General features: G+C 35.9%; 1 long non-coding RNA gene across 1 annotated transcript in view; it reads left to right on the forward strand.

Annotated features, from left to right (window-relative positions):
- The window catches only part of LOC106119533 (uncharacterized), a 98968-nt gene that overhangs the window by 45344 nt on the left and 40489 nt on the right, over nucleotides 1-13135 (forward strand). The window contains exon 3 of the long non-coding RNA XR_001227964.1: nucleotides 11453-11578. This is a non-coding gene — a long non-coding RNA (uncharacterized LOC106119533). The remainder of the gene's footprint in view (nucleotides 1-11452; nucleotides 11579-13135) is intronic.

Genomic DNA, 13135 nt, shown 5'->3' on the forward strand with positions numbered 1-13135 from the left:
TAGTCGTCTATGAGTTATTCAAGCCTGTATTTTACATCTATGCCAAATTTCAGCGAGATGCATGCAGCCGTTCTGGAGATATCTTCTAACAAACATCCATCTATACAATCGCATTGTAAGTAAGACTGATGAAATGGGAATTGGTTAGATGTGTATCATAGTTGACAACCCTAGCGGTCCGTTCTCCCGGTACGTAATGGCGGGGCGTGGTACCAACCGATATTTCGGTACGTCCCATAACGTATTGGACGTTGAAATAAATTAAATAAACTCGTGTCTAATAATTAACTTCGGCGACGCGACGTGGAGTTTTGATTAATCGAGACGAGGTAACCCACCGCGCCCCGCATACCCCCACACCGCCCTGGGAACGTCATTAGCTTTTCTGAGAAGTTGACAATGTTTTGACCAGTTTAGGCGGTAAGCAAAGGTTACTTCGTTCCAATAAAACAACTTAAATTAAATACAAATATTTATAATACGAAGCTAATAACTTTTTATTAACTAGCTTAGTACCCCGACTTGCGCTATTCGAGACAGTAATATATATCTGAGACACAATTCATTATGATCCGTTTAGTCGTTTTAGTTATTTTACAGAATGATAAATTAGAAAGTTCTAGACTAAGCTTCTAGATAAGAAAGAACAAGGATACTGAAGAATACTATCAACCTTTATGCATAGTAAAGTAATAAATATAATTATTTCTGTTTTTACTTCATTGAGCTTGACCAAAAAGTTTTTACGATATAATTATAGGTTGCCAGTCATATTTTTTAATATTGTAATGATGGTAACAAAACAATAGGATAGTTTATTGTATACGGCCGCGGTAGATGGCGCCACAGGTAACATATCGCACGAGGCCAGCGCCTTATCCTTACGACTTATCTATAACACTATGGGTACAGAGTAATGAATGACAGAGGGGTATAAAGGCTGCCAAGCGTGTACAGTTCCTCTGGTACATATGGTGATCTTTTAACACTAAGGGCCTTACAGCTCATTTACACTAATATATTATAAAGAAAACATAGCTTTTATACATCACTTATGTACTATACGCATCCAATACACTAATCATTCAATAGGGCACTCAAGTATATAATTTTATGTATTTTTCTATGTTTGTTTTATTCTAACAGCTTTCTTGTTTCTAATGAACGTGTTAGGAAGCTTCACTTAGGAAACGAGTCTCTGATGTTCAGCACTCTGTGCAAGGGGCGAGAGAGGACGGTTGCACCGGGCAGGGCGAAACATCAACCATTTTAATTATGTTCGGGACACCATTAACAATAAATCTGTTGTCCGTGAGGTTATCCACACATGCGCAATCTATGTTTATACACTTACTCGTACATGCACGATCTCTTATCCGTGGCATGGCACACATGGAAGTATCCACGCACACATGCGAATAAAATCGATACTCGCACTCGACTGGTATCGAGAGAATCGATCGACGGTCGCCACGCTCGGATTTATAGTTAATTATGATTTTGTTTTAGCGATGACCGATCGTAGTCGTAAACTCGTCTGTAACCAATTAGCTAATTATATTATTGCGGTTAAAAGAGAAGACAATTTTTATATTTCATTAATTTTAATTACAATCAATGTGTGAAATGAAAAAGGCGGTGTTCGTATGACATTATCTCGAAATAATCAAATCCTCCATCTTGAATTTATGTTCTTTTTTTTAATTTCAATTTCCTTACATAAGCGTAAGAATTAGTCTGATTCTTTTATACATTATATGGAAATGGTGACTTTTTTCAATATTAAAAGTTTTTGTAAATAAAGAACTTTCACTGAGACTTTCTTTACCTAATTTATTGTTTTAAAACACTTAAGCAATTAATCTGTTGATTAAATAATTGAAACCATGTTTATTTCCACAATTCAGGAATGGACAAAACAACTAATTACATTCGAAACCGGATAAGCGAGAAACATATACGAGAGTTATTATCCGGTCCTGATGGTAAGCGAGAAACTCGGGTAAGAGAGATGTTTATAAGCGAGAAAAATGCAATCTCTTGAACTCTCGTTCATCGAGATTCGACTGATTTTTAAGGTGGCGAACGAGCGAGCAGCCACCTGAAATCCATTGCATATGCGTTGCCTACCTTTAAGCGACGGAGGAGAGGATGCACCGAAATAAAATATTTCCCCCTCCCATTCATCCTCTCATCCGGAAAGTCCACTGCCACTTCCCATCCTTTCCTTATAAGAAAAAGGGGGGAAGGGAAAGAGGACTAAATTAGGTATACACTTTAAAAGCTACTATACTTTAATATGATATCAAACAAACATTGCTACATATCTTGGAAGACTAATTTTAACATGTCTTCAATGACAGTTTTGATAACCCTGTGGTCTAACCTAGAGACACAGAGACACGGTCCTGTCGTCTCGTTCTCAGAACGTTTTATCTACGCTGTGAACTGTTGCCGATATTTCCTAGAATTTTGTCGACGTGACGACATTTGAGTGACGTGTTTATATTTCGTTTGAACCGAAAATTTCTTTGTTCGTTTAATTAAGATTGTTTCTGTTTATGAATACAATAAAATAAGAGATTAGTATTCGTTCGTATTTCTTTTATTAATTACTGAAATAAAAAAAATAGCAGCCTATGTCTTTTTAAAGACTATGTTCTACATATCGTTCGAAATACGTTGTGCCGGTCTAAAGATACCTTCTAACATACATCCATCCATCTTGGAAGAGTTTGTTTAAACGCGCTAATATCAGGAACTACTTGTCCGATTTTAAAAATTCTTTTTTTGTTGGATATACCATTTATAGAGGAAGGTTTTAGGTTATATAACATTACGCTTCTACCAATATTTTTTTTAATTTAAAGCGCGAACAGAGTCGCGGATGAGAGCTAGTTTATAATATTACTTAGAAGTTGTTACTCTTTAAACAATTACTGCTTATGTTACAAAATATCTTTGGATGTTACCAATTATAATTCTACAGACTTTTTTTTCTGAAGTAATAAATCTTTTTTCTGCAGTGAACCTATTCCCAGATGTTTAGTCTCCCGAGAGGGAGCTGCCTCGGCAGCTGGCGCAGACGGGGCCGCGGACGAGGGCGAAAGCGTGCCCGTGGTCCCGTCCCGATGCGTTGGAGGAACAGAGGGGTTTAGTGGGTAGATGTTTAGTCTATGTAATCAATTGATTAAATAAAGAAGAAAAAAACATGTATATTACACTAAAAGCAACAAAGGCTGTGTTTGTGAGCCGTGTCATTACGATAGACGAAGTAAAGGGACAAAAGACAACTTCAATAGATATCCTTCGTATATAGAAAACATGGATCTATAGAAATATAATCCATATCCGAATATGACAAAGAACAAGTAATTGGATTACACAGCACTTAATATCTCCTTTCTGAAAATTTATCGATAATTTTAAACCTTCAATACAAATAAACGATAAAGAAAATTGAGTTTTATAACTATGGAATAAAGTATAGTTTTGATTGACAATGAATAAACTTAGGATTCCTATACACGGGTTGATGGGAGACAAAAAAATATCACCGCTCGAAAAGATGTCATATTAAGGAATATGTCAATCATATTTTTATGACGGTATTCAATAGGGTCGTTGTTCACTTGCGCAGTGCTGTTTTTTTACCTCCGCCATATTTCACGCTCGGTTCGTGCGGGAGGAGCCTTTTTTGTTAATTTTTTTTTTCACCTCGAGGGTTGTTCGTAAAATTGCCGGTTTTTGTCGAATACAATTATGCTCCGCAATCGTATCGATACTTGAGTGGTTTGCACAAACTTTTATATAAATTTTCGGTTTCCTGCTTGTTTGCCTAATTACATGTGTACTTCAGTTATTGGGCTATTAGTGTGTCAATTTGAAATGAACTATACAAATATCGAAGATTAATACGATGAAAAAGTTTAAGCATGAATGATTGTGTTCATAAAAATTTCAATAACAATAAAATAAAGGTATGTTGCATAATTTATTTGTAAAGAAAAGGTTACCCTATTAACAAACTGTCGCCGGCGAATCTGTCCGCACGGATTTAAAAACAAGTTAATTAGTAGCCTATGCATTCTTCCAGGCTGTGTTTTACATTAATGCTTTTCACCGAGATTTGTTAAGCCGTTCTGGAGATATCGTCTAACAAATATGAGTAAGATTGACAGAATACTTTAGTACAAGTGTCAATAATAAATGTTCAGAAAACAGAGGCGACTGACAGACGATGAGTCAAAGAGGTCGGTTACACATCGCGCAAGAAGTGCGAACTAACTCGTACCACTTGTCTAATCGGAATGACTCCTCTGACCTCGTTGTGTCCCTTCACAATAGCGCGCCAAACGTTCATGACTCGCATCGCATTGTCTTGCAATTACCGGTGGTTTCACAAAATTTGGCACTGCGCACCGACCAGGGAACCAAGACCTCCCATTGCGCAGACACCGCAATCATTTAACAATAATTCACAATTAAACAGAGGTCTCGTATACTGGTCTATTTAATTAGACGTCGGTGCCTGTTGGAATTGCATCGCGAAGTGCCGCTAACACATTGTGTTTATTTCTTTTTGTTCTTAGCTCTGGTGTGATGTACAAAGGGTTCGTTGTTGAGGTGAAATTCGATCGCACGCGACATCGCCGCCCGCTCTGGGGAAGTTCGGTTCAAATGGTACGATAATATTTTAAAGTAAAATGTATTTAGCAATCAATTATATCATATTATAATAGTTGTTAACATTAAGTAAGACCATTTATACATTTAACAATGTCATCATAATTTAAAATTAATATTTTATACCCCAGCGTTCAATCACAAACGTGATTTGTAAGTTTTTAGCTATTGAACCTATCGTTTATGCTGAACTAAAATTTAGATAGGATAAATATGAAAAGTAATAGGTGTATTATTGCTTATTATATATTAAATATTTCTAAATTTCATCACTATGTATCAAATTTTGAATTAAAAATCAAATGTACCATTTAACCCGATCGTACCCTTTCACACAAGGGTCCGTTGTGTGCGACAAGGCGGCCCTGTGCGCTAATCACTTTCACGTGCCGCTGTCCCTGCGCTGCACTTCCTCACTCAGTCTCAGCCGTGTCACTGTTCTCTGTCACTCGCCAGTACATACACTTGAATGTAATTCGTATATACACATATTGCTTTACAAATGCCTCTTGCTACGAATTATACCGTGTATCCCGCCTTGCCTTGACTTTAAGCGTCTATATATAGATTTGTACGAACAATTAATAAAACTTAAGTTTCTGCAATAAGACCATGAAAAAAGATTTTTTTTTATTTTCGTCACCATGTCCACGAGGCCGCGTTTGTTCCGAGTAATATCAGGAACGACTGGTCGATTTTGACGGGACTTTCTGTTAAAAATAGTTCATCTATTATATAATTACAGTTTAAACATGTTTTTTTTTAAATTTATCAATAACAATCTAGTTTCCCTGAACCATATTGGTTTATTTTGAAATCCAAAAATAAAAACTTGTTGCATCGGTACATCGTATACTACGCAAATATTTATTTCGCACGCATTAAAAGCTTGAATAACGGCTTGAAGTCTCTTCAAATTAAACAAAACAATAATAGTATTTCCGAAGTCTTGTATACAAAATCTGTTATTAATATGCAACTGATAATTTAAAGTAGTGCAATTTATAGTCGCATTGTGGTTAATTTTTTCCCCAACAGTGTTTAACATTCCTCCACTAAACACAGAGGCTGCGTTCGACGTAATGAGGTAATAGTGAGTCGTAGGGTTAATAATTTCGTGACACGTACCGCACACTAGCGCCGCGTCTCAACGCACCCGTTCCCATGGCATTCCGCGTCGTGGACCAGAGACAAGGGCTTATTATTGCCATAGATTAAGCAGAAGCCAGTATCGCTTGAAGTTTATGCTTAATTGCGCCACAGCTTTCAATCTTTTGCTATATTCTTTGACTGATCTACCAGTTTATCTTTATCAATTTTAATCGCAACGTACTTCCTTTTAATTTTTTTCTAACGTTATTTAATCTTTGATTCAGAGTGAAAATTAGATAATTTCTTGACTTTTACATGAAATTAATGCACGACATAAACTAAGTGAGGTTTTAGAATATTTTTGAAACAATTGCCTAATTGCAATATCATCTATTAATTTGGTTTTGACATAAAGTTTCTGTTTTTCCTTTATTTTTTACATTCTACCTATTTGCGCATCTGCGATGTAACTTATCACAGGTCATTACGCGGGTCTCATGATCGCGAATGTGGAGTCGGGACGTAAATAAGAGTAGACAAAGAGAGCAATGCACGCAAAACGAACAGGGGGAAGGTAAAAAGTAGCTGTCAGGGTAGTCACGAGCGAGCCGTGCGCTATGAAAGAAAAATGTGGTGTACTGTACAACTGCAAAGACATAGAACTTTAAACTCTATCTCTTAAGCTTTATGGGTTAAAATCGTGTGTTTTATTAATATGTCGATTGTCCAGTTTTCAGATAGGTGCCATTACGTGCTCGTGGGAGATTTCTTTGTGATGTGTGGACAATGAAGGTTTTATATTATGTAACTATATTTTTACGTTAAATATCTTCATGTTGGATATTAGCTTTTAACTCCTATATATTATTAAAATTGTCTAGATGTTGATATGAACTTTATTTAATTTGCGTAGTTATTTGTCTGTCTATTTTATCTTGCTAGCCATTAACAAAAATCACGGTTAAATTAATACATGTATATATAATTATAATTTTTTTTTACTAAATCCTAACTAAATCGAACCGTTTCGATGAGTTAAACGTACTCCGATGGCTATTCTGCGAGTCACTTTAGTAGTAGGTATGTTGTGCTTTTAAGTTATTGGTTATTCAGTGAATTTGTAAAAATCTACTTTTATATGGTAATAATTATTAATTGTTTTTATTTTTAGGGTTCCGTACCTCGATAGGATAAAATACGGAACCCTCATAGGGTCACCTTATAAGTTCTATATTACATTTTCCCAGCACAATAGGACAGTATCACTCAAAATACAACTAGCATAATGTAAACACTTTCAGGCGTCAATAAGTCCATACCGTCCATATCAAACCAGCGTTACTGTCTTACTGCACTGGCATAATGTAAACGAGGCATAATCTTATGAAATTTCGATCAGTCACTATACAGCTCAATCAATATTGTCAGTTTGGGCCTGTTTTAATTCGCATAGGGTTGACGGACATTCAGTGGCAGTATGATTAGCACCATTAACAAGATATGGCAGCTAATTTAGTAGTCCGGGGATAGGAAACTGGTATTTGTGTCTCGAAATGTTGAAACTCGTGTTTTTGTACGATGCATTGAGGTTACATTAAATACAAGTGGACGTCAGGTGCTGGGGACGGGCCGGTCACGATTCTTTGACCGATGTCTAGCTGAAATACTAGCACCATTAATAACCGTACAAACTAATTTGAACTTAATTTGATTGATGTTAAAATTCAATTTTGTTGAACAGAGAAAGAAGAAAATTTTGCATCCTGTTACAGTATTATTAACCTTATTCACTTGTGATACAGTTCATTTTTCATTGTTACTATATTGTCACGATTGCAAGACTGAGTTAGTTAATGCTCTGCCTATGATCGTAATAAGTAGATGGTGTGTTGAAAAATTATCGGTGCGATCGGAGGCGCAATGGACGTCGTTTTTTTGCCTATTTATATTGAGTTCGATGTTACAAAGATTAGGAATCACTAGAAATGACACGAATTAATTTGAATTATACTACAATTCGAGAGCTTCGGTGGCCCAGGGGTCAAGCACTTGACTTGCAATCAGCAGGTCCTGGGTTCGATCCCGCCATGTACCAATGTGTTTTTCGATTTCCGATTTACATATGTACATTTATCCGGAGTTCTTACGGTGAAAGAAAACATCATGATGCAGCCTGCACATATCTGAGAAGAAATTCAAAGATATGTGTGAAGTCAACCAACTTGAACTTAGCCAGCGTGGTTGACTATGGACTAATCACCCTTAACTTAGTGTAGGCTCCGAGCCCTTGGTGGGGACGTATAGTGAGCTGTTAATGATGATACTACAATTTTCCATAACATTTTGCTACAACTGATAGCTATTACAATAAAAGATAAGACCGTCATCTTAAATCACTTAAATTTAGAATAAGTAAAATCACATATTTTTTAAGTGAATTAAGTAAGAGTTGTATCATTTCGAAATATGTTTAAGTAACACCTAAATACAATAAAGTATTACTAAGAAAAATCAGCGTGTGAATTTATAACACAAAAGTGAATCGTTGAACATAACTGTTTTGCGCAATTTTCTGTTTACTATATTGACATGTCACATCCAGTATAATTTTAATTATCAACAATAGAAACAAGTCGGCATAACCCGCTGCGAAGTAATAAGTGTAAAGCAAATGCTCGTATCCCCATCAAAATGTCATCAATGTTTTCGGTAAATAAGTGACGGGCGACGCGGCGCCCGACCCCGGTTTCTATTCGACCAGAGGAGTTGCACACGAGGGCGGAAAAGTGAAAGAAAGCCATAGTACAGTGAAGTACGGTATTGTTTGAACACAAATGCCTATCCATAATAATAATGTTTTGATAGTCGTAGTACGTTAAATATGGGAACACTATCTCCTCTCTTTTACTGTTTTGCCCTCGTATGAAAGAGGCGTTATTTTATTAATTGTTTTAGAAGAGCTAATCTCGAGGTATGTAAGCAGTCATGCGAATGAGACGTACTATCGTAGACGCATCTAAGTTGTGTAAATAACAAATATAATTCAAAAAAATTATATGACAGGAAAACATAGACACCAGACTGTCTGGATGTGTCAGCCTGCCATAGTTCCCACGTCAAATATGTCAAAAATAGTGAAATTCCGTCCCAGCGTGATATATTCAAATTTCTACTCACATGTCACTCGGAAGATGTCTGACATCTTCATGACTGTTAACAGTTTTAAAAAGTCATAAGCAACCCATTACTGATATTCCAATAGTAACCTTATTCAATAAGCATTAAGACTGAAATTCAAATAAATTTGAATTTGAATTGAATTTAGATAAATCTATGCAATAATAGTCCAGAAGAATTCGTCAAGTGACTGTCACACTTTTGATAAGACACCGCTATCCTGCTAAATTACAAAACAACGCAAACTAAACTTTATTTTAATAATGCATTTAAGTTCAATTTCCTTTGCTTTTAGTTAACCCTTTTAGGTCATAAGGTGGTCTTTGAGGCGCTCCTTCAAACTGACAGCGTCAAAACGTTTTTAAACGAGTGAGGATGATTCCTTGTTAGCAAGTGTATTCATTGGATCGGTGACAAGATAATGTTGGTACGACGAATTATATTCTCCGTGTCCAGTCCTGTGTCGACTACAGACAGTTACTGTACACAAAAAATACGCGTCTGAATTCATTAATACAGCTCGCAAGTTATGAAGAATCTTGCAAGCGTGAACTGATAATAGTAATATTACCAAACAATATCGAACATTGTCAAATAATTGTGAGAAAAGAAATTAAAATAGCAAAAATAAAGGAAGATCGAAATAAAGCTTGATAACTTCACGCGTTCCTGAGAAAAAATGTCTTGATAGACAGACAGACGGGTTCCTAATAAGGGTTCCGTTTTCCTTTAGAGGTAGGGAACATTAAAAAGTATAGATAGGTAATATAAAAGAAGACATTATGATAAAATACGAAACAATAGACTTTGCTGACTTTGAAGATCCTGGAACTGTCCCCAATTGTCCTTGAGAATGGCCTAAGGGATTTTAGTGAGTCAAGTCTCACCATCCTTTCCCCCAGAAGGCAAATCTTTTGAAGAATTCCCTCAGGAAAAAAGGCTGATCCTATATATAGAAAAGGCAAAGAAGATGACCAAACAAATTATGTTTGAATGTTCTGAGAATTGTTAAACTACTCGAAAGTTGTTCAACATTTGACATTCCCGTTGGATGAAAATTACTGTAAGCATTGGTAAGGTTGTTCTCACACGAATCGACGGCAAATAACTGGGTGTTGATGATACAGCTGTAGATCCACGAGCAACGCTTGTCTATCTGTTAACACACTGCTTTGTAAAGAATACAAATGTAAAAACCATAAAGCTACGAGCGATGAATCTGAAAATGATATTGTTAACAATCCTACAGCGAAATGATGAATTAAGAAGGTCTGAGATTCTATTAAGCATGGACTTACATAACTAATATGTAGACTATATCAAAACATTTAAAAACTATCTTATTACAGGACTTATTCACAATAAAATATCTCAAATAATTTATGTCTGAATTGTTTCGGAATATTTGTTACCGTTTGTTATTCATTCTTCTATCTAGAGGCTGTCCAAACTTAGTGACCGTATGTCCAGTAAGCCAATTTTCGCCATTCATATTGGTAGCATGTAAGCTCACGTTATTTCAAAATTGATTTCCATCTGTCCTGACTCAGGCAATCGGCGAAAGTCCTCAACACGCAAACCTCTCATTTTAACTTAAGGTATTAGAGAGAGACGAAAACGGTAGACGTGTGAATTGAATCGTGTGATCGAGTGAGCAAATGTTTCAGTACTTTTGGTCGTGACTTAGAAAATAAGTGTGCGTGTGTCAATTTCACTGGCATTGGTTGGAACTATTGCCTATCTCCGTGTAACGAAGCGCATCCTTTGTTCTATATCTAAGAATTGCTTAGTAATTGGAGTCTATAGATTATTTTGTATGATCGACTGTGATCCCTTGTGCGCTACTGAAGGGATATTCAATCATTTTATTCCTATCTACAGGTTTATTTAGACCTTTCTTTAAATATTCAGGTCTAAAACTAAGTAATACGCTTATTTCTACTAAACCTATTCAAGTATAGTGCAGGAAAATATCAGCAGGCAATTACAAATGCAAGATTAAGTACCAAGAAAAAAGTACTACCCTTGTCAGGATCTGTCTTCTACTAAATACAATAATATAAAGCATTTTAATATAATTTACTTAGTTAATAAAGCTTGAATATTGTTTGTTTACATATGTACATTTATCCGTCGTTCTTCCGTCGGTGAAGGAAAACATCGTGATGCAACCTGCACATATCTGAGAAGAAATTCAAAGACATGTGTGAAGTCAACCAACCCGCACTTGGCCAGCGCTGACTATGGCCTAGTCACCTTTAACTTAGGTTAGGCTCAGGGCCCCTCGGTGGGGACGTATAATGAGCTGATGATGATTGTTTGTTACCACAAAAGAAAATGGCTTAAAATAGAATTAAATACACAGCCTAAATTTTTATTTCGTAAACCGTTTTCTGATCAGCTATAATCAATTCTTGTCAATCTTTTACTGATTAGACTTAGAACCTACAAATGTTGTAGAGGGAGCCGAACGTCAAAGCACTCGATAACATTACAGGTACATAACTCATCGTAGTAGAATCCAGTTAATGGAGGCGCAGGCGCAGTATGACAAACAGTGATCATCGCAAATCACCCGCCGTGTGGGACGAGACGCAGCGGTGCGCGGGATGCAATGGAAAACGTGAGTACAGTCATGAACTCAAGTGCTTTTACTACATTTATATTATAGTTATTTTCATTGTACACTTTGGTGTCTAAATAATTATGTGCAAATTAAAAACGGTCGTGATCCGGATTAAAAATAAGAGCTATATTGAAAATTAAATATAATACATTTTCATATGTTATAAACAAGCTGTCGCCTGTGACTCCGTTCGCGTGGATCTATAAAAGAACTGAATTAGTGTAGCCCCCACATCCATCCATCCACATCACATCCATCTAAACATTCGCATTTATAATGTTAGTAAGTTAAATAAAAAGCAGCTCTTCATTCGAAAAAAAAAGAATAAATAGTATCCTATGTCTGTCTCCTTGCTCTAAGCTACCTCCAAACCAATTTTCAGCCATATCGGTAAAGCCATTCTTGAGTTATAAATAGTGTAACCAACACGAATTTCTTTTATATATATAGATTAAAAGTAGCGCTGAAATTATTACGTTTATGTCTGTGAATCGAAAAAATGTATTTTTAAACAGTTGTTATTGGCGATCAACTGTGTTGTCATAAAGCTGATAATTTGTTTGCATTTATAATTGCATCGAGAATGTATTTGTTTTAATACAAGGTCGCACTTAATGCTTGTTTGAATAATTTACAACCATTGACACTTGTTTAAGACGAAGCAAATGACTAAGTATTATTTAATTATTAAAAAGTAAAAGAAACTACAATATTTTTTCTAATATTGCAATAATAACCGTAATTCATACATCCCGTAAGATGAAATTAGTAAATAAGAAAAAGTACTATAACTTTAAACTTCGATATACTACTGACTGTGAATCGAATATGAAAAATCCAAAGTTGTATTCCAATTTATATTAAATTGATTTTATTTTAACGCTTTCGTGCACGACAGTACCACTCACAAGCGAATACGTCGACGGTAATGACACAGTACGTGCGGCAATCACTGCGGACGTAACGCACCGGACTGCACAAACACGAGTGCTGCGCCACTGACACGCCACCACCGACGTGCGCGACTGTACTTCACTTTACTATCTGTAATTAAAAATTAACTGATTAAAAATACAGTTTCGTTTAAAATTTACAATTTACAATCAAATCAAGAATAACGTGATGAATCTGTTCAATCCAGTCCATGAGTGCAATGACAAACGAGCGGCGTACGTGCGTCCGTTTGCCAGACGTGTACAAATACCGTCGGCCGTCATGACCTAAGCTTTTACCTGACCTATGGCTTTTAGCGTTTCCAACGGAGATGAGGATTTACTTGACATTTGCGGTTAAAACTTACCAACACAAGATATCAATCTTGGACTTCTTGTCCAAGAAGCTAAGCCAATAACACAAAATAACTAAAGAAGAACTTACCTTTCTTATTGAAGAAAATTAAATGCCAGTAAATTTCTATCCAGACATAATTAAAAGAATATGTAGTCAAAATATTAATAAATTTTGACTAGATATTTTTAGACAAAAGGAATATTTTTACCGGTATTTGTCGTTATTTATGTCTAGCTGTTTATGATTACAACTTTCCGTAGACAC

Source organism: Papilio xuthus, unplaced genomic scaffold (genome assembly GCF_000836235.2).
Source record: "Papilio xuthus unplaced genomic scaffold, Pxut_1.1 DF827461.1, whole genome shotgun sequence".
In the NCBI taxonomy this organism is placed as follows: domain Eukaryota; kingdom Metazoa; phylum Arthropoda; class Insecta; order Lepidoptera; family Papilionidae; genus Papilio; species Papilio xuthus.